The 24,769-nt window shown below is 41.3% G+C and overlaps 1 long non-coding RNA gene across 1 annotated transcript; it reads right to left on the bottom strand.

Annotated features, from left to right (window-relative positions):
• Positions 1 to 20,071: 20,071 nt before the first annotated feature.
• LOC141728361 (uncharacterized) lies at positions 20,072 to 24,352 on the bottom strand. Its single transcript, XR_012579290.1, has 2 exons — positions 24,228 to 24,352; positions 20,072 to 21,666 (listed from the first exon to the last, which is right to left on the bottom strand). It is a non-coding gene; the product is annotated as an uncharacterized LOC141728361 (long non-coding RNA).
• Between the last annotated feature and the right edge of the window lie 417 nt (positions 24,353 to 24,769).

Here is a 24,769-nt window from a genome sequence, read left to right as displayed (position 1 = left end):
CGAAGTTTAGAGTCCGACTAGCTGAGGGCGAAAGGCCGACGCCCCTCTGCAATTCCTGGCCAGCACCCTTCGGAGCCTGATGGCCTCGGGCTGTGCTGGCTGCGGACTGGCGTACCTCGCTGGTATATGAGAGGAACGGAACTGACCATTTCCCGGGGGTTAAACATCGGTTTATTGACGGTGATGCCGCATCCAAACACCGGGAAACCATCCGGGAAAAAGTTTTTTTTCATAGGGGGTGCAAACAGGATTATAAAGCAAGGGGGTGGGTACAGACAGAGCCAATCAGGAAAGGTGAGGGGATGAACTTCACAGAACTGACACTCCATGGAGACCAATAATCAAAAGGTAAAGGAGGTGTCCTGGGGCCCCAGCCAACCACCATCTCTAGAGAGGAGAAGGTTCTCGAAACCTGGGAGGAGGAAGGGAGTGATTGACTGGACAGGGAGGAAACAACTTTCACTTATAAGGGAAACCAAGGGGAGAAGCAATTACATATCGGCAACTATGAATAGCAGTTGCTATAGCAACTTAGCTGACAGGCTAGCAGTGGCGGGAAGAACTGGGGGAACGAAACCATTTTACACATAATAGGGGAGAACAATACATAAATTGGGGGAATAACACAAGAAACTTAGCAACACACTACCACATCTCCCCGTTTTTTACCAAATAAAAATTAATATGAAGAGAAAAGTCCAAATTAAGCTTAGAATGCAGGAACTCGCAGCTGGTCATGACGAGTGTCTTTGTCTTCTGAACATTGCAAGGGACAGTGGCACTCGGCGCAGTCAGTTTCCTCCGGACTAGCTTGCAAATTAGGAGGATGAAAATCAAAAGTGAGTTGGGGAAATGTACTAAAAGACAAAAGGTGAACAGTTAAACGCAAAATACTTAAACAGATGGTTCTGCCCCAAATAATAAATCCAGTTTGGGAGAAGAAGAAGAAATGGGGGAAGGAGGTTGGGATTAATAAACCAGAGGTAGTTCAGTGACGAGAGGGGTAGGAGCAGCAGTCTCAGCATTGTGGAGGAAGTAAACATCTGAGGAAACTGATGGTGTTTGGGAGGGTTTTCTCCGTCACCGCGAGCACGCCTGAACTTGTGACTCAGCTTCCTTCTGCATCCTCTGCTTCGGGATGAGGTGCTTGACTCATTTGGATGGTCTTTTTCCTCTGTCTTCTTCCTATCTTGCTTCCGCCTCCATTCCATGTAGTCTTGGCGCATGGGACACTGAGGCATCCAATGCCCCACCTTGCCACAGAGATGGCAGGGATGGGTTGCTGATGTCCTCCTGCCGGACTCAGAAGTAGAAGGACCGGCCACGGGGGAAGCTTCAGCCTCTATGAAGTCTTGCTCGGGGCATTCAGCAAAATGCACAGATGTTCTCTTAGGCCTTGGGGCCAGGGAAACTTGACGCACTACGACATCTATCATGGCTTCTACTGTGGGCTTAGGACTTCGAGGGAGAGTTTTTATAGCCTTGCGGCAGTCAGCGTTGGCATTGCTATAAGCCATCTGCTCAAGCATTTTTTCCCTGTCATCCTCTCCGAACGCTTGCGCTTCCACATATCTGTATAGACGTTCGATAAATTCCATGTATGGATCTTGCGCTCCTTGCAAAACCTCAGCATCTTCCCATTGGGAGGTAACTACCTCTAACTTAAAGAAGGCCCGCTCAGCTGCCCGGGCCGTCTCTACTAGCTGGGATGGGAATAAGGCTTTAGCTTGATTTGCCCCTTCAGCCCACTGTCCTTCACCCAAAAGATGTTCTTGGGTAATTAACTGACCATCTGCGTCATGGGACAGTGTAAGGTTCCCCCAAAAACTTGGGAGTACTTCCACTATTTCCCTCCTCCATTCCCTCACCCAGACCCTAAATTCCATGGGTCTGAGCAGGCTAGAGAAGAGGGACCTTAAATCCGTCGGTACCAAATCTCCCTGAGCAAGGGTATTGTGTAGCAAACCCCGGAAGAATTCTGACTCCCGGGAGTAATCTTTCTGAGCTTTGCATAGCTCCTTTATTTGGACCTGTGCTAAAGGCACCCACTGTGCCCGTGCATTTCCCCTTTCTCTTATATGATATGTTACCGGGGCGGCTTCTAATAGGGGAGCTTGCTCCAGTTTCCGGCTTTCCCCCCCCCCCTCCTCTGAACACAAAGCGTGAGAGCTGGGGGGGGTGGCGTGGGAACCGAAACTGGAGGAGGTTGAGGCGGGGTTTGGCGCTGACGTAAGGCAAGGGAGTGGGCGCGGCAAAGTACCCTTGTCCGCCCCCCGGACGGCGTTCGGAGGCGGAGGGAAAAACGAAAATGGAGCGGGGGGGAAAGGAGTGGGGGGCTGAACCGGGGGAGGGGTTTGAGGAGGAGCTGAAGGTGGGGCGGAGTGCTGAGGAGTGAGCGGGACGGAGGGAGGGTATGAGAGAGGAGTAACTGAGCAAGGAGTGTGGTCAGGGTAAAGGAAGGGGTTGGTGCTTGGGAGGAACGGGTTAGCGGAAGAAGAAGGAGCTCTGGCGGCAGAGACCGCGTGGTCCCCGCCATCTTGGACAGTAAAGGGGCTACTTTGTAGAATTTCATTACTAAGCGGAACAAACTTAGGGGTTGAAACTGGGGACTTGGGAACTGGGGTAGAAGGGGAGGATGGAGGAACTTGGGCAGGGCTCCTCGGACGGGGAGGCTGAGCAGGTCGAGAGGGAGCAGGGGCAGAATGGTTTCCCTGCTTTTTGTTGGCCTTTAAAATCCCTTTCGAGGGCTCCTGCCTGTGTGAAGAGGGTGAGGGCTGGGGGGTAAGGATGCGGGAACTGGGAGAACTAGGGAACAAACTAGAAGAAGAAAGATCCTTTCTTGAACTCCCGGCTGGGCGCAGCGAAGTTAATACTTTGCTTGCCCAGTATGCCACGTTAGACAACCGGGGTTCTCCAGCGTTAACCTGTTGGTCTAATTTGGCCACAACGGCTGCCCAAAAGCGCGGCTCTTTCGCAACCTCTGGGGAAACTTCAGGGAAATGTAAAAATACCCATCTAATCAACACTATCAACTCTTTCTTGGGGGCAGTAAAACCTCTTCCAAGTAACAAACCCTTAACTACAAAAAAAACTCCTTTTTGGGTTTTGCTCTGACCCACACCCATGATCGTGGGGGGTGTAGCGACCCCACCACGGCAAACCGCGCGGAAAAACCGCCCTGCGCTGAAAGAGCCCGCCGCAACCAGTCAGCGCCGCGCCGAGAGCCCCGCTGCTGGGCCTGGCGTCACCGTGCCGGGGCACCGCGAGCGCGAAAGGCGGCAGACGGCAGTCCCCCTCGTAGAGCTCCCAGGGAAAATTAAAAGGGCAGGGGAGGAACCGAGTCCGGGGTTCACCTAATCAAAGAGCGTTGCAAACGAAAAGTTCAGGCGGATTAGTCCACTGACACCGGAGGAAGTCTGACGGCTAGTAGATTTAAAGTCCAGTCCGCGGGGTACGGTAAAGCCCCCGCGTGGGCGCCATCTGCAGAAAGGATCGTATGTGGCCCGAAGTTTAGAGTCCGACTAGCTGAGGGCGAAAGGCCGACGCCCCTCTGCAATTCCTGGCCAGCACCCTTCGGAGCCTGATGGCCTCGGGCTGTGCTGGCTGCGGACTGGCGTACATCGCTGGTATAGGAGAGGAACGGAGCTGACCATTTCCCGGGGGTTAAACATCGGTTTATTGACGGTGATGCCGCATCCAAACACCGGGAAACCATCCGGGAAAAAGTTTTTTTTCATAGGGGGTGCAAACAGGATTATAAAGCAAGGGGGTGGGTACAGACAGAGCCAATCAGGAAAGGTGAGGGGATGAACTTCACAGAACTGACACTCCATGGAGACCAATAATCAAAAGGTAAAGGAGGTGTCCTGGGGCCCCAGCCAACCACCATCTCTAGAGAGGAGAAGGTTCTCGAAACCTGGGAGGAGGAAGGGAGTGATTGACTGGACAGGGAGGAAACAACTTTCACTTATAAGGGAAACCAAGGGGAGAAGCAATTACATATCGGCAACTATGAATAGCAGTTGCTATAGCAACTTAGCTGACAGGCTAGCAGTGGCGGGAAGAACTGGGGGAACGAAACCATTTTACACATAATAGGGGAGAACAATACATAAATTGGGGGAATAACACAAGAAACTTAGCAACACACTACCACAGTTTGGGATTTTGCAGAAACGTGCAAAAGAAGAAAAGACAACTTAAAGGCTGGATGAGAAGTTCAGCTGCACACCTGCATGCTTAGAGAGCCAGTATCTCAGAGAACCTTCCAGCCTGATCACATCAGGAGAAGGAAGAGGAGGGCATTTTGATGGGTCACTAAACTGTCCCTTTCATTCAGTTTTCATGTTAAAGGAAATTAAGTATTCCAGTAGGGATTTACAAATGTTGCTTCAAGTTGTTTTCCTGCCCTGCAGCTCTTCTGCCTGCACATCCCTCAGAAAGGAGGTTAGGAATTGCTAGCACCAGGCTGTCAGCAGTGGGAGCAAGGACTGTGCTAGGGCTCTGTGGTTTCTGCAGGATAGAAGCAGAGCACCACAGGGATAGGTGGTTGTAAGCCATGCAGAGATAAACCCTGTGCTCAAATTACCATTGCTAAGGAAGATTTCACAGGATGAAACCAGTACTGCTGTGCAAGTGCTTTGACTGGAAGGAGCAACTTTTACTACATTTGTAAGGAAAAAGGCTCAATTACTTTATGTTCTTTAGATAAGTAAACTCTCTTCTTTCTTCAAATTACCCTTGCTTGTGCTTTGGGTTTTTCCCCCCAGAACTCAGAGCAAGAAGTTAATATAAAACCAAGATGGTTGAGCTCTGACCTCCATTAAAAAGCTTGCTTACTTGATGGCAGTTCCTTGCTGGTGTTTTGATTTCCCTGGTCACACCCAAAGGATTTCTCTTGTACAGTTCTTAAGCTGTGCCTCAATTTGCTTTAATGCATAATCTCCAAGAAAAAACATTTCCGTTTCCTTTAATTGCTACTTCGTTCTGTGTTTGTTTCATTAAATTTGCAAGCCAGTAAACATACTGACAAGCAACCTTTAGGGAATTTCTAAGGTCGGTTTAGAAAAGGATAATTTGTGATGCTGCTAACCCCAGCACAGTGTTAGCACTTTCAAATAAGTCTAAATACACTTTAAAGTACGGATATTGATGCCATCAATCAGCACTGATAGCTTGCCATCACAGAATCAAGCCCTTTGGCACTTCTCACATGTAATACAGCAGTGAAATCAATTATTATAAATGTAACACTATGTGCAACATAGTATTTCTATCAGTTAGTTTGTAATCTTTAAATACCATGTAAGTGAGGTTAACAAGCTAAAGACGCAGCACTGAGAGTGTCATTCAGTCCTTCGGCCTCAATTAATATGAAAAAGGGTTTTTTTAAAAAAAATCTTTGGCTCACAAACCAGTAAGAGAAATACTTGAGTTGTTTTCCACTGCATTCTTGCCTGCTGAAAGTCTAAAGGTACCCATGGATTCCTTTTGGAAATCGAAAGGCAGATGCAAACGTGTGTGAATGCCACCAGTGCCACCTAGTGCTGCTCGGCCGGGAGAGGTGTAGTGGTGCCACGAAAACTCCGCTCCCTTTCACAGCAACGCAACCTCACCTCATTTGTCCATCCCAAACAGGGCAGGATACTGTTGCTCCCGTGTCATCCTCTTTGCCAAAGTCTTAAGAAATGAAGGCAAAAGCGCCTGAAAATCCATGAGGCATCATACTATGCACTTCTGGGCTTATTTTGCCAGTAGGTTAGCAGGTTGGTAAAGGCTTAAGCATCTGACAGTATTTTCATGGGAACACTTAGGGTTGGGATTGCCAGTGAGCAGCACCTGAGCAAGACTGGGACAGTGACTAGCTGGCTTCTAGCAGGAAAACTGACTGAATATAAAATAGCAACAAAAAACCTCTCCTCTCTGCTGTGTTTCATATGCTCTCACCCTAAAGCATTGTTTTTATCTACTACATCCTTGTGCACGCTCTCTGAATAAATTTGACTCTCTTATACTGACTTTTCAGCCTTGGGCTCGGTCCTTCCCTTTTATTCAAGAAAATAAACAGAATATTTACTGTCAAGCTTAGAGAGAAGGTCATGCATGCACAGTAAATCAGAAAGAACAGTAGCAGAGAGCTTTACGTATGAACAAGTGTCAAGGAATAACCATCCCTGCCTATAAAAATTATTTCAATTCAGTAAAATACATAAGCACTGGGTTTATGAGCTGTCAGGGTGTTGCTTTACTTTTCTATTTCCTCTGTAGAAATGTGCTCCTTTTGCACTGCCACGTTCAGGCTTTAGTTGCTGCTGAGATCTGGGTACTGCAGCAGGGGAGGAACGGGGCTACTGAAAGGACCTTACTTTGCTGTGACTTCTCTTGCCCTTGTGATCATGCCATGCTTCAATGTTCATGTCTAAGTTCTCCCCACATGGCTCCAAGGATGTGTGTCTGTGTTTGTGTTTGAAGCCTGTCCATCCCCTGCACATGCTGGACAGTGGCGCAGCAGAGAGAGTGGCAAAGCCTGGAACTGAGAAACCTTTGTGTTCTTTTCTGACCCTGTGTAATTTATCCATCTCATGGTGGCATATTTATACTGCAAACAGTGTGTGCATACTGCTGAACACAAGAAGGAATTGCTGGAAGTGCCCTCGGATCAAATGGGCCATGGCATTACCCTGCAGTGAAGCAGAGCTTGGTATCCTGCACGCAAGACTGACTCAATGAGGCTCTCTAGCTTTGGACACTTGAAGTAGCATTTCTGAACAGCATCACACTGATCTCACAGGCAGGCCAGTGCAGCTGATGCTAAGGCTGTTACCTCTAATAAGATTCTTCAGAAAAGGATGGAACTCTCTTTTAGAAAGAAAGCTATTTGTTCATGGCAACATAAGGCTCAACACAGGCTAATTTGCCTGAAGATCAGTGCTTAACTGAAGTTCATATGAGACATCTTCAGAATTCTGCTTTACTTGATTTAGCACACACTTTTAACTGTTCAGTCTGAGAGTTCCTACATTACCATGTTGCTGCCTTTTACTTCTTCTGTTCAGGAGTCTTCAAATAAATACTTGGAAACATTAGGTTCGATCTGACTTCTTGGACTAGATGATCTTTAAATGTCCTTTCCAACACAATCATTCTATGCTTCTTAGATCAGTGACCACAGAACCATGGAATAGATACTGTTGGAAGAGACAACACACAATTTTGAAGCTGAAATGTAAAAGATTTCACCATTAATCCCTTCAGCCTCCATTTCATGCATCTGTGAAGTCCCAGTCTGCAAAAAAGGAACATACATACCTTCAGAAATCTCTGAAAGGGAGAAAAGCCTCATCTGGAAATCTTCTGTGATATACTCCAGGTTCTGATCTAGAGCTAAAAATGGCTCATGATTAGCTATGTTTTATCTTCAGTATCTTGTCAGTTTTGTATGTGTCAACTTGAAAAACTTGGACAGCGTTTAAAGTATTACAAGTCTTTGAGAAGTAGCCGGAGGGAAGATTTGAGACTGTGTGATCTAACCTGAAGCCCTAGTTGCCAGAAGAAAATTTTTACACTGACTGTGGCATCTAAATTTTAGGTCTAGGACCTCAAAAAGATGAGCCTAAAGAGCTAGACAGTTTCTGAAGTACCTTTGAACATACAACTTCTACCCATCTGTGCCTCAGATGCACCATCCCAGGAGTGCTGTGAGGATAAATATTAGATATCAGTGCTCAGGTCCTATGGTAAAGAGGGATACATCTTTTTGTGCCTTAATGTACTCATTTTATCAGGGCTTTGCAAAGTCCCTTGTAGCCAAGAACAGCCCTGTGTGATGTGTGCAGATCAGTGAAGCTCTCAGGGTTTGCAAAAGGAGCACAGTAAGTCTTTTTATCACACATCTAACACCCCTGAATGCAGGAGACAAATTGCTGCATAATCCATCACTTTACCTGTTGTTTTGCCCAAGAGCAGCCTGGTTTTATTTGAAAGGAAAGGTCCTTACCAACGGTATCCAGTGGTGCCTGTGTGGAGCTAAGAATTTGTGGGGATTGTTTGCCAAACTATATTCAACCCTCTATGGAAATTCTCAGGTGGCTTCTTGGGCAGCACCACTTTCTCTGTTCACACCACTGTTTGTGTAGTGCTGTACACAAGGAGACATCCCTGTATGATGTTGCTGATTGACATCATGTGCCTCTTCCCATCATTCTCTGCATGATCCCATAGCTGTCATCCCATCCTGTTTTCCAGTACTGCCACCTTTGGGATATGAAACCGCTTACATCTCTTTTCCTTTTGACTCTATCTAGTTTACACACTGCTGGCCTTCTTCTTAAGCCATGTGTCTCTGATTGTTGATGCCAGGTATGTGCATGAATGGATCGCTCAGCAGCACAATTTTTGATCCAGGTTCAGCGCTGAATTTCTGTCACATTTCTGCCAAATTAGCAAGAGCTTATGTGGGCTTAAAGCTTTATGCCAGCTTTATGCTGGCTGTGGAAGGACAGAAGATGCCTAATTTGAATAAAGTTAAGCAGGTGAGGACAACAGGTGACACTTGATCTGTCATAGATCATGTTGGTGCAAAATTAACCTATTAGAGCAATTTCTTAAAGAAATGTGAGTAGGCAACTTCATTTCTTGACAGATCTGAGTTATAGCTAAAAAGAATTTCTGACATGGTACAGGATGTCCTTAAGCTCCGTGTACTACCTAGGTTATGGTCTTATATGAGCATAAGACCCTTCACAAAAGCCTTGTTCCGCTGTCATTCTAGAAACTTGTTAAAACTAGGTTAAAATTAAAGACTTTTCCAAGTATTTAAAATAAAAAAAAAAAAAAACAAACAAAAAATCCACCAAACTCTACCAACCAGTAAAGCAATATTCTTCTCTGATATTTCTCTCTATGATGGAAAATTTTGTGACAATATCTGTGTATCTTTTGCTTCATTCATTATATGAGGGTTTTTAACTTTCTGGTGCTTGATATTTAGAAAGAACCAAACAATGCTTTGAAGCAGCAGACAAAAATCAGATTTTATTGTTCTTTTAAATCAATATTTTTAAAGAGTACTAGAATAAATTTTTTATGGCATTATTAGTCTTGCATGGCATCGAAGTTCTAATTGATATGATAATAACAACAATGGAAAACATCCTTCAGCATGATGAAATACTAATGATAATATATCTTTCCATCATACTTTGGCATTTCTAGCAAGCGCTAGAACCACAGAGGTCTGAAAATCAAAGATGCTAAAGGCCATCACCTCAGAACACATCCAGTTTTAAAGTGAGGAAAGGATTATCAGAATCAATTTTATTGGCTAGATTAATAAAGATGTGTGGCAGAAAACTAGCCTATAGGTGGGTGCCAGTGAAAAGAAACACTGCATTTCTGAGCAAGCACTTCCTGAGAGCTGTTGAATGTTGCAATGTCCTTTTCTCAAGGGCATCTTTATGGTTCTGTTTCTGCTCACCTGGACCATCCCCAGGCTCATAGCAGATATTATTGCTTTTCCAAAAACAGTCAAATCCAGAATTTTGTGGGCCCATTCCTTCTTTCATTCTGCACACAACTCTGGGTCACTGACTCCTGAGTTAAAACAGACAAAAGCAGCAAAGATGCCTTTGGCTGAAATCCTGACTTGCTGAAAGATAAAACTGCCAAACTATTGCTTAGATGGCTCTTTAGCCAAGGCCTATATAAAGTATTTCAAAATTCATTTTTTCAAAGGAGCCTAAATTTGTGTTTCAAAGAAATTCTGGTGAGGGCCCTGTTCTCACATAAGTCTAGAATCACAGAAGATAGAAGACTTGAAAGGCCCCTGAGAAATAATCTTCTCCTCATTTCCACAGAGAGCCAGGACCCTGTTATGCCATGACCTTCTCTCACAAGATGTTTGTCTCATTGATTTATCAAAAGCATACAGTAAAGACCATTTTCCATTCTCTTCTGATAACCAGTTCCTGCCTGTCACTTACCTTCCTGGTGTTTCCCTTAGGTTTCTCTTAGCTCTTCTCTGCTGGAAGCTAAACCACATTGTTCCAATCTTTTAATATAGAGAGCCATTTATGCACTGAAATGCACATCAGCAATAGCCCTCTGCATTCTATAAATCTCAAATGTGTCAATATGAAACGTATAAATTTATTTATTGATTGCAACAGCACCACATATTTGCTTTGTGGTCTGTAACACTGAAGGTCCTTATCATCAGCATGGTCAGTTATTCCCAGCTTTTATTCAAGCATTTGGTTTCTCTTTCCTAAAAGCAGTCCTCCTTTTTTGTCTCTAAGGTGTTTTGCAGATTTCAGATATTTATCCACTGTACAAAGACCACTTAGCATTCCAATCCTGTCATCCCTCTAGTCTGATGCCTTCCACAAATGCTGTTCTTCATTCTATGAGAAAAATGCCAAAAAGGGCAAAATTTAGGATATTATTTGCAAAAATCATCCTGAAAAGGTCACCCCTGATCTGCCCAACTTTTATAATGTTAAGAGAACAGTTCTTCTGAGGGTTGGGTTTTGTTGTGGTTGATTTTTTTTCTCAGCACCACCCATCCACACTAGGAACGCGTATTCCGCATATGTTCATAGTAGTGGCATACAGGACTGTGTCAGAAATGCTACAGACAATAGGCTTCATATGTCACTGTTTTTTCCTGAGCTCTTCGGACAGATGTAAAGTAAAATAAAACAAACTAAAAAACAGGAAAAGTAAAGGTTTCACAAAATTTGCTTTGGACCACTCCAATGGAATGTTTCTCATCACTTTACAAAATTCAGGTTTTGAAACAAGTATTTAGCCATTTGTTTCAGAATTTTTCTAAAAATAAGTATGCTCATTATTTTGTAATTTTCTTTGGTTCTCCCATGTTTTCGTTTTCCTCTTTCAGTCTCTCAGGGTCTCGCCATCCTTCATGACTTTTTGATGCTGACTGCTTTAAGTCTGTTTTTAAGTGTGGATGGATTTCACCATACATCACTCATATAAGTATATCTAATTCATTTAAATGTTCTTCACCTTTTACTTGAAGATGCAGCAAAAGGCAATATCAACCCAATCTTCTCCACAGCAGCTGTTGGTTGCTTCCTTTCCCATTAGGCATGGGGGTTTTGTTCTCCTTTGCCTCCCTGTGCTTCTCACATGCTTTGCTTATTTCATTCTGCCTTTTGCTAGCTTTCTCTTGTGCAGCATTTTTTTAAATTTTATATTTTCATGCTTGGGCTATTCCTTTATAGTCAAATGCAGCTATATATCTTGTTTCTGCCTTTTTTGTAATGCCTTTTTGATATTCAGATCTGTAATGATCCTGTGATACAGCTGTAATATTCTCTTACAGTGCTTCTTATCTTTCATCTGTATTGGGATACTTCATCACTGTGTCTTTAATAAAGTGTCTCTCAGTACTGCCAGCTCTCTACAGTACACCCTTATCCTTGGATTATATTCTTAGAAAAAAATCTTCCCAACAGTGTTTGAACTTATTTTTGTTTAAATCCATTGATCCTTACTCTCCTCATTTCAAACCATCCTTTACTTAGCAGTTGTCTTTTGCAATACTTTACAAATGTCCAGACTTTTCAGCTAGTCCTCCCCAGCATGAGTGGGGGCAGAAATAAATAGCTATTTCTCTTAGTACTATATTTCCTCACAATGTTTCATTTCTGTTTAACTTTGAGCTTCAGGGGATCCCAAAAGCCATTTTGGCTTCATGATTAAGCTAATTAGGCCTACATGTTCTTTTTGGCAATCGTGTATAAGTTCAGTCTTGCAGCAGGTAGATGTGCTCAGAAAAGCTTCTACCCCACACTTAGTGCAGGGCAGAAGTACCAGGGCTGCTGCTGTCCCACTGTGTGAAGCACTGCTGTGCCCTCCACTGCTGGGTGATTTGGGAACTAGGGCATTCTTAAGTGCAGAATCTGTTTGATGAACTGCAGATGGCTTTGGCAGAGATGGGTGACACTAAATGCTCCTCTGTTTCACAGAGAAGAAAACTGACTGCATGGGGATATATGTGTATATAACCATGCATCCCAGCAAAGTTATGGATTGTTCTTGCTTTACAGTATCAGCCTAGAAAATATGATGCGCTAACTGCTGATTACCTGTTCTTATGAATGCATGGCTTTGTATCTTTTATTCTGGTCCCAATAAAGACTGAATCAATTCTCTGCTTCCAGCTAAAAATCTGTAATAGGCTGCCACTGGGAAATACTCCTCTCTTTCTTTTTTTTTCCTCCTTCAGAACTTCTTGAAACTCTGACTCCTGTCTCCAATTTGACTTTAGAGCAATCATTTCCACATATGTTTTGAAGCCCTTTCTCCCTGTTTTCCTTGCCTGTAATTCCTGGTCATGCTCAGTACTAACCTGCCAGTCCTACAGATTGGGCTGTCATGTTCCTGTAGTAGTGACAGTTTCATCCACATTCTATGACATCAAATTCTTCCTGTTTTATTCACCACATTGCTAACACATGGGAATAGATGTCTCAACAGGCCACCTCATTCTCTCCCTGGTTTGTCCTGTCCACTAAGCATCAGCTGCCTACTTACAAGGATGGTTTTCTGTTTTATGAAGTCTCCCCATCCCTGCCCTCTTGCAGGGTGCTGGTCCATTTTCAGTTAGGCCAGTGCTCAATACCACCCAAGCATCCTCAGGATCCATGCTTTGGAAATCGACTCCACAAACTCGGTGTTGTGCACCAATATGTAACAATAGATGAGATTAAAGCAGCCGTGCAAATCCCACAGGGAAATGGTGTATCCCAAGCACCATCTATGCTTGTTTGCCATTTATACTGATAATTAAAAACTAATGATTGTTGCATGTCTGCCAAGAAACAAACTCCCTTGGTTGAACGGGTGAGAAGAATTTTGCAAGGCAAGATTAAATCATGCTTCCTTCTCTGCTGGGATCTGAGTGTCAACCTATTGTTTGTGAACTGAGAAATTAATTGCTCCACAATGGAATTGGACTTTAAATTAGTGAGAGATTGTGTTCACTTTTAGTGGCTCAGCTGGCAGACCTATGTCCTTGATTACCTAGAAAACAAGTACTGTTCATTGTTCCATCCTTCCTCACCAATTATGTTTTTCATTCTCACAGAGCATCCTATTCCTATTAAAAACTTGAATGATTTACATCTGTCATCAGAGGGAATTGGAGTCTTCAACTCCAAATAGGCCTTGGGTGCCCTTGTGTGATGTCCAGTATTTTCCTGGAGACTGTGATTTTCTGGGCTGTGGGCAACTCTTCACTTCCAGCTTTACTGAGACCACTGAGTTTACGTCAAAGTGAACCAACTCAATTTTCTCTACTCTTCCCTTGCACACAATTTCTGTCAGCTTTTGAGAATAAAGATCATCTAAGCTGTCAGCTGTATAGCATCTAAAGCTGCAAAAACAGTACAATCAAATGTCCATTATATCCACCTATAAAATTATTTTTATTCTGTTTGTTGGTATCATGTTTGTTGCTCTAATGCTACCCAAGATTGGCACCCTTCTGAAAAGGAAATTCTGAATAACTTCTAAATTTTTGAACAAGTGGATTCAGAATAAGTAATGAATTTAACCAAGTACTTTACTGATTTCTCTGCACCCATTTGGACTTGCCTACAGCCTTTACTTATCCTGGAATTGCCCAAGTGTAACAATTTTGGTTTTCTTTTCTTGTTGCCATGGCCCTGTTGCCTAAATACACAGTTCCTCTCTCACCTCTTCTCCTCACTGCAACTCCCTTCAAAGCTGAGCCAATGTACGAGCACCTGCAGAAAGGGGAGAAGAGGAAAGTTGTCCCTTCTTCAAAGCTATTCCCAGTTGTATGACCCCCATGGATCTTCCCTCTCTAGAAAGAAAAATAACAGAATGGAAATTGTCAAGCTTGCTCAATAGAGCATCCTGAGCTCATGGGAAGAGTGGTCCATCACCAGTGACACAGAGCACATGGACTTTGCATGGATAAAGGAGATGTTCCCATGGGTAAAAATTACTTACAATTCCATTCAAAAGAGTCCCTGTGAGCAAACAACAAGCTCACAGAGACATCTCTGTGTTATGGCCTTTCTTGAAACGTCAGTGCTGTAACACAGTGCATTGTCTGTCTCTCCTAATATCCTTTATAACCTGGTAGATTTAATCGCAACCTAACAATTATCAGAGAGCAAACATTTATGCATATAACAATTTGGAAACCAAAAGAACTTTCAACAATTTGCTTTAATTTTAAAAGATTTAAGCTTAGCCCCTATTCCTCGTATGTTCCTCAGCTTATCACAAGCTTCAGGAGCTCAGAAGCACAAATTCTGAAGGTGCTAGGCAGCCACAGCTGCAATCAGGTCTCTGTTTTTAAAAGGGTAAAACTTATTGCACTATTCTGAAAAGCAATGAGTAGAATCTTGTCAATCTGTCTAACACTTTTAACCTTTAGCAGGTAATTTTTTGGTTTATGGTACAATTACAGTGAAGTGTTAGTATTTATATAATTGAATAAGATTGATGATGTTCCTTTCGCATAGAAGCAGCGTATAAACCTGTTCTTCTATTCAGACAGTTAATACACTAAAACTGCTGAGTAAAGCCAGGCCTGCTACTCCCTTTTGGTAGAGATCATCACTCCCCATTAAAAAATGAGATTTACTGCTATTTACAAATGCCTTTCAGTTCAGCAGTCAGCTTTAAATACAGACTATTATTCTGACTTTTAGTCCAGAAACTAGGCCTGTTCTGCTTAACTTTGCATAATGAATGCTTTCAAAAGATTTTATGGATTATAGATTATATTACTTCAGACTGGTTTCTTGTCTTGATGTCCTCATCAATTCATTCTCATATTCTTGTGACAGTACTCATATTCTTCTGACAGACTGTAGTGAACCTATGCTGATAATTCCTTTTTTTTAATGAGCCAATTTCTCTATCTCTTTATAAGGAGATTCCCAAATATCTCTTTGGGTCAAGAAAAAGGGTAACAATTCTCTGAAATGAGATACCTTACCATTAAATTGTTTCTGTCACCCCAGTGCCTCTGTTTTCACTGCAGACTGTGCAAAGAGAAACATGAGTATGGAATGCAGTTGACAAAACATTTAAGGAGAAAGGATTACTTCCTTCTGTCACACTGTAACCCTCCTGTCTGTGGGTGACTTTTATGTGGGCACTTTGAGCAAGGCTTGGAGATTTGGAGGCAGGATGATAAACTTTAAAGTCCACCATGATAACATGGCAAATACCTAACTTTTGCTAACGCTCCCAGTAATGATCTGAGAGGAACATGCTGCTACGCTGAGCATTAATATATTTATCACTCAATCAATCATGCACAGAGTCTTGGCAGGTCAGGCACTTGGCATGTGGGGAAGGGTCAGTCTGCAGAGCTCCTGGCAGTGAGATAACCCTTGATCTTGCAGAGCTGACATTTCCTCCTTTGCTTCTCCTATTAGCTTTTTTTATCTTGGTATGTCTTAAGGGTTTGCTCTTTTCCTAAATCCCTAGTGCTTTTACTCCTTTGCTAGAAATTCTTTAAATTTGCTTATATTGACTTTGCCTCATCTCTTCATCTTTTTTTTTTCTATTTTTCCCCTTGAATGGGTATTAAAAACATAGGTGGCAGGATAGCTTTGGCTCACAGTTAAAATTCTTTTGACTGAAATAGGTTCAGATCACAACACACTAGCATATGTCTATGTTGTGGCTCATATGGAAAGGCAAGTGACAGAAATGTAGTCCTGTGTCTTCTACAGCCAAAGACTGATAACAGAGACCTTCAGGGGGGAAAAGACAACAAAACAAAACAAAAAAAAAACCCCAAACAAACAAACAAAAAAAAAGGGAAAGTAGCCTTAGGAGTATCCTTCTGAAATATAAGCGCAGTTTATCAAATTTATTAACCTGATCAGAGAGATAGGATATAGTCAATTCAAATAACTCAAACTGAGGATGTAAAAGGGGAAAGGAGAAAACAGAACCTTGAAATTTTTTGGACTGAAGCTCATTTTAAAAAGCAAATGCTCTTGAATATTTGGTACTAAGACAAAGGTGCCTATTTTTCACTCCTATGGTGTACTGCAATTATAGTTCTAAACCACAGTGTAAGAAAATCTCTCTGTAGAGATCCCAGGAAACTTGACTATGAGATTTCTTTGCCTGTTCTCTTCCCTGTTATTTTGGCCAGTTAAGACAGTCCTGCAGTTTCCTAAGGGGCAATGCAATGGTTCCAAAATGTCTACAGTGTTTTAGACTTTCTGGTTTTTGGCTCTGCATATATTATTGTGCACTGAAGGCAAAGCTGCTTACATTAAATGACTTTCTACACAAACAGTGTATTTAAAAAACAATGACTTTGGACTGTATGCTACAAATAAAATTCTATGACAGATGAACAGAATTGAGGCTCTTAAATCACCATTTTCTATTAAATAATCACATATTTCATTGCTCTATTTGGCTTTCAAAATTGTACATTTCATTTTGGATTTGATGAAACTGGTAGATTGTCTATTAGTTATGAATCCAAAAGCAGTCAGCATGTTTTAAGTGAATGTGCTCATTAAATAGGAAAGAATTACTGGATCCTCCTACACAGACCAGAAAACACAAATATATTTTTGCATCTGAGGCCTATTCAGCTTCCCACAAACCATCTATGTGAATCTCCTGCAAAGATTAATATTAAGGTTCTTAGTTCAAAAGGGGACATGTGGGGTGACCATAAAAATTTTAAGGTTTTAGAGTTGAAAACTTAACTGCCATAGTCTTACTTTGATCTATCTTGTCCACAATTTTCATTCTATATATACACCCTAAAAAAAATAGAAAAACCCCATTACCACTGAAACATCTCTTCATTTTCTTGCTTCACTCATCTTTTTCTAGAGATGTGTCAGGAAATTGGCAGCTTTCCATAAAAAGCTATTCCCGCTTCTGCTGGAAAATTCCTGATTCTGATGCATAACAATATTGTAAAAAGAAAACCTCCAAATATAATTTAAATGTACTATTCAAGTACTTTCAACTATTTAAAGAATCTCCATACAGTTCCCAGTGGTATGACAACCAACAAATGCATTCATCCTTCCTCCTCCCAAGGAAAGAAAAAATGGGCTTATTTAAAAAGTGATGGAAGATGGATGCTTCAGCTCCATCGCAGATAAGCGGGATCAAAGTGCCCATTTCCCTTCAGCACCCTTAGGCTCCATCAAAGCCCAGTGTAAACAGGAATTGCCTCTCCACACTATTCAGGGATAGCACTGTTGAAGCAGGCAGTCCTATCTAAGATCTGTCTCCATATAAAGTAATGAGAGGCTTGAAATCTGTCCCCCAGCTCTGCTAACCTTGCTAGGATCAATTTGTTCGGATGTAAATGGCTGCTGTTCATTGGCTGTTTAATACTGAAGCCCCACAGTCCCTCTCATTAATAAGGACTCTCAAAGAAAACATGTTGTGCTTTTATTTGTACATCTTCATCTTCTTACTCATTATAAGTAACAGTTTTACTGAGTGTTTCAATGCCTAATCATGTCGTTGTGGTTTTTTTTCCCTTCCAATCCATAGTTGTGGTTTAATATACCATTACAATTTAAAGCCCCTGTAAAGAAAAAGTGGTTCTTATCTTCTGCAGAAATGACTTTCATTAAGCATCTTCCAGCAGTGGATTGGAGTGTGGAGGTACTCAAAGAAAAACTGTAAATTGTGGCGCTGTTAACTGCAAGCACACTAGAAGGCATAGAAGCCTCAACAGCTTTGGGAATAATGAGGCAAAATGATAGTTTTTTTGCATTAAAGCTGATTGCAAATAAAGGGAGCAGTGTTTTCAGCCTGGCACTTGACTCCTGCTAAGCTTTGATCAGAGTGTGCAGTTTCAGGGACAGCAAGGGGAACATGCCCCAAAGCCTGAAAGACCCATGCCCTGTGACACCACACACCTAGCAGATTGCAGCCTGATTTCCTGGGGATATTGTGTAGTTTGTCACCTTCTGTTCCAAGCCAGTTCTATGGTCTGGAGATCTTGGCTGACTCTGGAGATCTTGGCTGCTCTTAAAGAAAAAAGTCAATAGATTTATGTTTATTCTCAGTTGTGACGTTCCATTATCAAGTTCAGCAGCAATCTAGTGGCTGCAGAAGCAGCAGAGATTAGGAAGCTACTAAATGCTACAGTGAACAACCAGCATGGTTCCCATCCAGCAAAAGAAAATTCACACCCTTGCTCTTCTACTTTCCTGTTTTTCTTTCTGCACAATTGTCCTAGATAGGAGAGAAATCTTCTCTGCAAAAGATCCAACACTCTTCACTGCTAGAAAATTGAAGTGGTATTCAGCCTAAATGTCCTGAATTCTCTTCATTGTTTACTCTTCTGTATCTAGTTTTGTGGAAATTACAGTGAGAGGGTCATCATTTAGTTATCTTGATAATACACTACTCTTGATGATACTCTTAGTCACAAAATACACAGACACAAGAATATAAACCAAAGCAGAATCCAGCTTATTAGCTTTGTTTGTTGCTTAAAGCTTGTCTTTGTGGATTCAGCTGTAATCAGTGAATTCTGGGGCCTTCTCATTTCACATGAAACAGTGACTTCCTAAGCAGCACAAGCAGCTTAGGAAGTCTGTGAGGTGACCAGGAAAATGCAAGACTCATTGGTCATTTGTGACAGGCAAAACCCCTGCGTAGTTAAATATCAAACAGAGATCAAAATAAAACCATGAACATAGACAGAGAAATGGGTAAATCAACTCACATGGTCTACAAGGCTCCATGACTAAACATCCTGAGCAGTACTGTACAAGATTATTAACCCCTGAGAACTTATTTTCTCTAAATTGAGTGTAAAAGCAGTTTCCTATTTCTAAAAAGTGTCAGAGACTAAAAATTACTGGCTAGTACTTCAATTCATCTTTTCAAGTTGAAGGTGGCATAGGAGTGTGAAGCACTCTTGCTATCTAAGATGTAATCATCAGCAGCTTAAGGAATGCACTCCATGGCCTACAGAGAAAGTGGAATCTCAATGAGGAACCCATCAAAGAGTTTCTGGTGCTAATAGGTAGTAGCTGAGGAAGTAGCACAGACTGGTGCTACTTTCAGGTGATCTTTGGCTTCACACCACCAAGGATGTGGATCATTACTTTCCAAATATTAAGATGCATTATTTGAAGGAGGACACTGCAGTGACACATATCCAGTCTCAGTGATTATTTACAAGTATCAAGTAAGGCTTAGGCATGACAGAGATAAGTATTTTTTTTTTCATAAATATATATTACTACTTGTAGATATACTTGATTTTGAGGAAAAAGCACCAAGTGCATCAAATTATTGAACAATCGGAGTGACACTCAGCAGCCAGTGTAAGACATAATTTAGTCAATGACCAGTTGTGACTAAATCCTCTGCTGTGTGGTTTACCAGTTGTAAGCACCACCTTCTACATAACAGCACAGGGGCAATTCAACACAGCTATGTTGCCATGATTCTACCAAAAAACACAGTAGTCATTAGAGTTATTTTCAAGAAAAGCTCCAGAGATTAATAAGCATGCAATTGTTTTATACCCACGGGTCTATTAACCTACCATTTCTTGCAGGATTTATGCACAAAACTCGGTGGGAGTTCTCTAAGAAGATTTGCATGTCTAGTCCCCATTAGTGTTAATAGGAGGCATGCATATCAATGCTTTTTACACGATAGGGAATAACCTTTCTTTGAAGACTTTAATGAGAATTCTTTTTCACTCTTACTCTACCGTATTAAACCCAAAAGACAGTCCAGATATTTGTATTATCCTTTATCTTTCCGACTAAAATGTTCAGCTCAGAAAACTCTTTTCCCATTGGTTATTTTCCTCTTCCTATTATCACTTATTCTTTGTTCCATATTCTTCCCCTCCCACTTTTTTCTTTCATCACTAGATGGACACCTTAGGAATCTCCACCAATGTGAAAAACAACATTGTTCTTTTCACCTTAACAGCGCTATACCCTTTCAAGCCATAGGAAAAGAAAGGAAATGCTCTGTTCAATTTTGTTCTTAAGGCAACAAGTAATAGAGTGGTGCAATTTTTTCCCAAATAATATTTTATTAAAAGATGTGTGATACAGGGTTTCAAGAGGAGAGTGGATGAGAACTTGAGAGAGAAACAGTTTGAGGGTCATTAGCTAGACAGATCTTAGGAGGATCAGGAAATCTCTGACCTGAGTATAGCTGATGGCTGGAAGAATACTCAGGAGAAGTATTACACATCATTGACCTTTCTCTCCTTTGGCTGTTTGCGTAGGGTCACTGTTGGAGACAGGATACTGAAGCAGTCTGCTTGTTTCATATGATGTTGGATGTTCTGGTATTAATCCATGTCTTTATATCACCATATGCTGACCCTCCACATCAGAAGTTTAGTAGATCAAAATCTGATAAGGAAGGGGAGAAGCTGCCTGCCTATTGCTTCACCCAGTGCCCAGGTGAGGCTCACCCTACAGATGGGCTCAGTACAACAGACCTTAGCTCACAGCAACTTCCCCTGCTTATTCTAAAGTTTAAAGCAAAAAATAGCACCAGGCTGATCCTAGGAAAGGAGGGGGGAGACAAACACATTCTCTGACTGACTTTCTAGAGAAGGAGGGGCAGAAGAATAGGAGCTGACACAGTAAAAACCACCGTGAAATTAAGCTGTTAATGTGAGTATGTGCTTTTGCTAATTGTCAGAGACTCAGCCCTGCAAACTGCTTCTGAGGAAGGAAAGCCCAAGGAAAATCAAAGATTAGGAGATTTGTGGAAAGTAGTGGTCTTCCTCTGATGGAGAGTTTTGCTCAGGTCTCAAATAACATGTCTTATCCAGTACGTTGTTGGCAATTGCCTAAGCAGCTGGCACAGCTGGAATATACCAGTTACATGGACTTCATTAAGCAAAGACAATTTTTTCTCAAGGTTTTGATAAAGTAATCAGTGCTAGGATTTTCATGATATCTCCTTGACACAGGCAGAAGACTTCCCTACTAGTTTCAGCTGTGGAGGTGAGATTTTTCCTGACTCAGTTGTTTCTGGGAATGAAGCTTCTGTTTTACCTCCTATCACGGAACTGTGGTGTGAGGTTTTGTTGTGAAGCTGAACAGATGTTGTGTAGCATCCTAAATATACCATATGTTGCAAAGCAGGGGATGTTCATTCTTAAATGCGGAATTTGCAGAGCAATTTGGAAACCTCTTGTGACAAACGATTCAGCTCTTCAGAGAGCTTGATTGGTGTATATCATCTAGCAGGTAGTACTCTAGCTCGTATTTGGACTTTTTCTATGCAGTGTTTGTTGTTCTCACTTAACTTATGTGATTTAGTTAGCTTCTTTATCACCTCACAGCATAGTGCATGAATCCTCAAGAAAGGGCTATAGGTTATATAATTTAGAAATACGGTGTAGCATAGGATTTGAGTGTATTTCTCTATGCTTATTTTGTTACAGAGGACAACAAAAACACACCATGACTGTGTAGGGTTTGGAGCATGTACCTGCATCTTCCTCTTTCTCCCTCAGAACAGACTCCCTTCCTTTTCTTAAGACTAATATAAAAGAAACAGATGCTTTGGCATTATTATTCCCTGTAGTGTTGCAGAGTGTTTCTCTTAAGGGAATCTTTAAGGTTGTTTCAGCAATTCCAGTTTCCAAAAGATGGCTACCTAAAAAAGGAAAGTTTTAAATAAAAAAAAAATTCCAAACAAACAAAACCCCACACAAAACCCCCTCCCACAACCAACCAACCAAAAAAAAAATCCACTTCCATCCAAACAACAACAAAAAACCCCAACAAAACAAGACCCAACTACTTTTTATGTCTTTGGATCCCAAAATGGATGTATATATAATTCATTGCACCTGTAGTCAATTATCCATTCAAAACAATTGCTCTTTCACAGTGATTAGCTGATTTGCCAGTATGAGAGACAGCTGTTTTTTCCATGGCCAAGTAGTAAAACACAATGAAATCTTCTGAGCCCAGATCCTTCTCTTTTTAGAACCACACAGAGAAATAATCTTTCTCCTTCAAAATAAAACTTTCATTCTAAAATGAAAAATAGCATTATTTCAGGTTTCAGATGGAAAGGCAGCGGTATTCCATTTGAAGCTTTTCTATGCAGACAGATGTTCTAGTGGAGCCATGGAGACTAATTTCTTGACTCTTTCTAATGGACAATATTAAAACATTTGGCACACTGTGTCCCCTGATTCCTGGCTTCTGTAACGTTGTCAGTGTTATCATGAAAACCCTTATCTCTCCTTGCTGTGCTTTTTAAGCCTTTGGGATTTTTTTTCTCCCAGCTACCAAGGGTGACTCTTTGGTTGCTGAAATATGAGGAACTGTTGCCCATCTCTTGTGTATAGGGTCATAGAAAACTTTGAGTTGGAAGGGACCTTTTAAAGGTCATCTAGGTCAAAATCTCTCCAAAGAGCAGGGGCATCTTCCACTAGACCAGGTTGCTCAGAGCCCCTTTCAACCTACCTTGAGTGTTACCAAGAAAGGGGCATCAACCACTTCTCTGAATAACCTGTTTCAGTGTTTTACCACCCTCCTTAAAAAAACAAAAAACAAACAAACCTTATTTCTTGTATGCAGTCTAAATTAACCCTCTTTTATCTTAAAACCATCACCGCTTGTTTCATCACAACAGGCCCTGCTCTAAAGTTTGTCCCCATGGTTCTTACAGGCCCCTTTCAAGGACTGAATGGCTTTGATAAGGTCTCCCAGTAACTTTCTTTTCTGTGGGCTGAACAATCTTAATTCTTTCAGTCTTTCCTCATAGTAGATGTCATTCACCCCTCTAATGATCTTCATGGCCCTTCTCTGGGTTAATTCCAACAGGTCCATGTGTCCAGGTCTGTTCTGGGACCCCAGAGATGGATGCAGTTCTCCAGGTGGGGTTTTACAAGACTGGAGCAGAGGGGCAGAATCACCTCCCTCAATCTGCTGGCCACACTGCTTTAGATGCAGCCCAGACCACAGCTGGCTTTTCAGGCAAGTATTTTAGGCATCATAAGACATTTTTGTTGAAAAACCCATAAGTTTAAGAAAATAACCTGGTCCTATTTCCACCCTTAGTCATACTGATATGTAATGGGGTGAATTCCACTAGGTCAATAATATTACACAGAATTAAAACAGATGAAAATAATTTAGAAAGAAGAACATAAAAAGAACAAGCTATAGCATTTGGATATTTATTTTTAAGAGGTGTAGAGTAATTCACTACAGATAAGCATTTGATGGAGTTACAGCTCATAAAAGTGGTTCTCCTTCATCTAATCCTTCTGGAATCATTCTCTGCATGGGATCCACTCATATTAAAGCTTAGCAATGAGGTTGTAAAGGACAGTTAATGGAGGGAAAGCAACTTCTCCCTCTGTTTGCTTTAACATGTTGGTGCAGTTGTAAGGCAGAATTGTACTTTTGGTAGAGACTTCCAGGAATAGTTACTACTTTCCAGGAAATAGTGAAGCTTTAATTTCTTCCAGTTTCTGAGAGTTTGATGATCATCTAATCTGATGAGCCTGTTATAACCTAAGATGTCAACCCCATGGGAACAGCCTCATGTGCTGTTGGAGCAGCACTCTTAGGATGTTGGGCTTGGAAGAAAAATAATTGTTGTCTGACACTTAGGCCTCAATTCAGTTACCTGAGCAGAGGCATCTTGTGCTCAGGCAGTGTAAGGTACCTAAAAGATGCCTGGAGAGGACTAGAATGTTTGATGCTAGTTTGATGCTTGTTTTAAGGAAAAAAAAAAAAAAAAAAAAAAAAAAACCACCCTAAAACCAACCCACTGGTTACCCATATCCTTCTGCAACATGAGCTAGAGATCAGTGGGGATACCCTGGGGCAGGAGCAAAGCACTGAATCAAGCCATGATATCCTGACCTCTCTTAAATGGCTAAACAGGGAAATTGTAGTCAGAGAGCTGAGGAAAGATTGCAGCTGAGCAAGCAGGCAAAAAAAAGGGCTGAGATACCTCATGGTATTTTTCAGAACTGGTAACCAGTATTGTATCTGTTGTTTTTTTTATTTAATTTGATTGTATTTTATTTAATTCTTCATTGAGTATCTTTCTCCAATTAGGAATAGAATAGAATAGAATAGAATAGAATAGAATAGAATAGAATAGAATAGAATAGAATAGAATAGAATAGAATAGAATAGAATAGAATAGAATATTAACTTCAAAGGCTTCTAAAACTGAAATCGACTTACAGATTTTTATGGATGCTAAAAGGAGCTTTCAAAATTAGTTTGATTGTCTTGCAAGGATAAAATGAGAAGAGGTTCTTCAGGAGAAACTGATTTCTTTCCGGAAGGAGATGTTCTAAAAGACCTAGAAGGAAATATTTTGAGACTTTTTCTCTGGGATAATTTGGGGTCTTCTTATGGAGAAATTAGAAGTGTAGTGACATGAAAGCATAATAATATAAAAGGTAACTAAGACTTATTTTTTAAAATGCCATATATTAAATTAATTAATTATCAATTATTTATCAATTCTTCACAAATTAAATAATTTTTTTTAAATACCAAATTCCTTGTTCAAACTTAGCTTCTCCATTTAGTGCAATATGGTTATTCTTCTTAGAACAATTTCTGTATGCAAATCATACAGTAAATCAGCTAATCAGAAGGGCCATGTACATTCTTCTCTTAATAAGAAAGATGTAATCCACATTTGAATCCCAGCACAGGAGGGTCAGTGGGAGGAAAATGCTCCCTGACATAGCAAGTACAGGATTCTCAGAACTCAA

Source organism: Zonotrichia albicollis, chromosome 2 (assembly GCF_047830755.1).
Source record: "Zonotrichia albicollis isolate bZonAlb1 chromosome 2, bZonAlb1.hap1, whole genome shotgun sequence".
In the NCBI taxonomy this organism is placed as follows: Eukaryota; Metazoa; Chordata; class Aves; order Passeriformes; family Passerellidae; genus Zonotrichia; species Zonotrichia albicollis.
The sequence above is the reverse complement of the archived record's forward strand: the minus strand, read 5'-3'. Positions and strand labels throughout refer to the sequence as shown.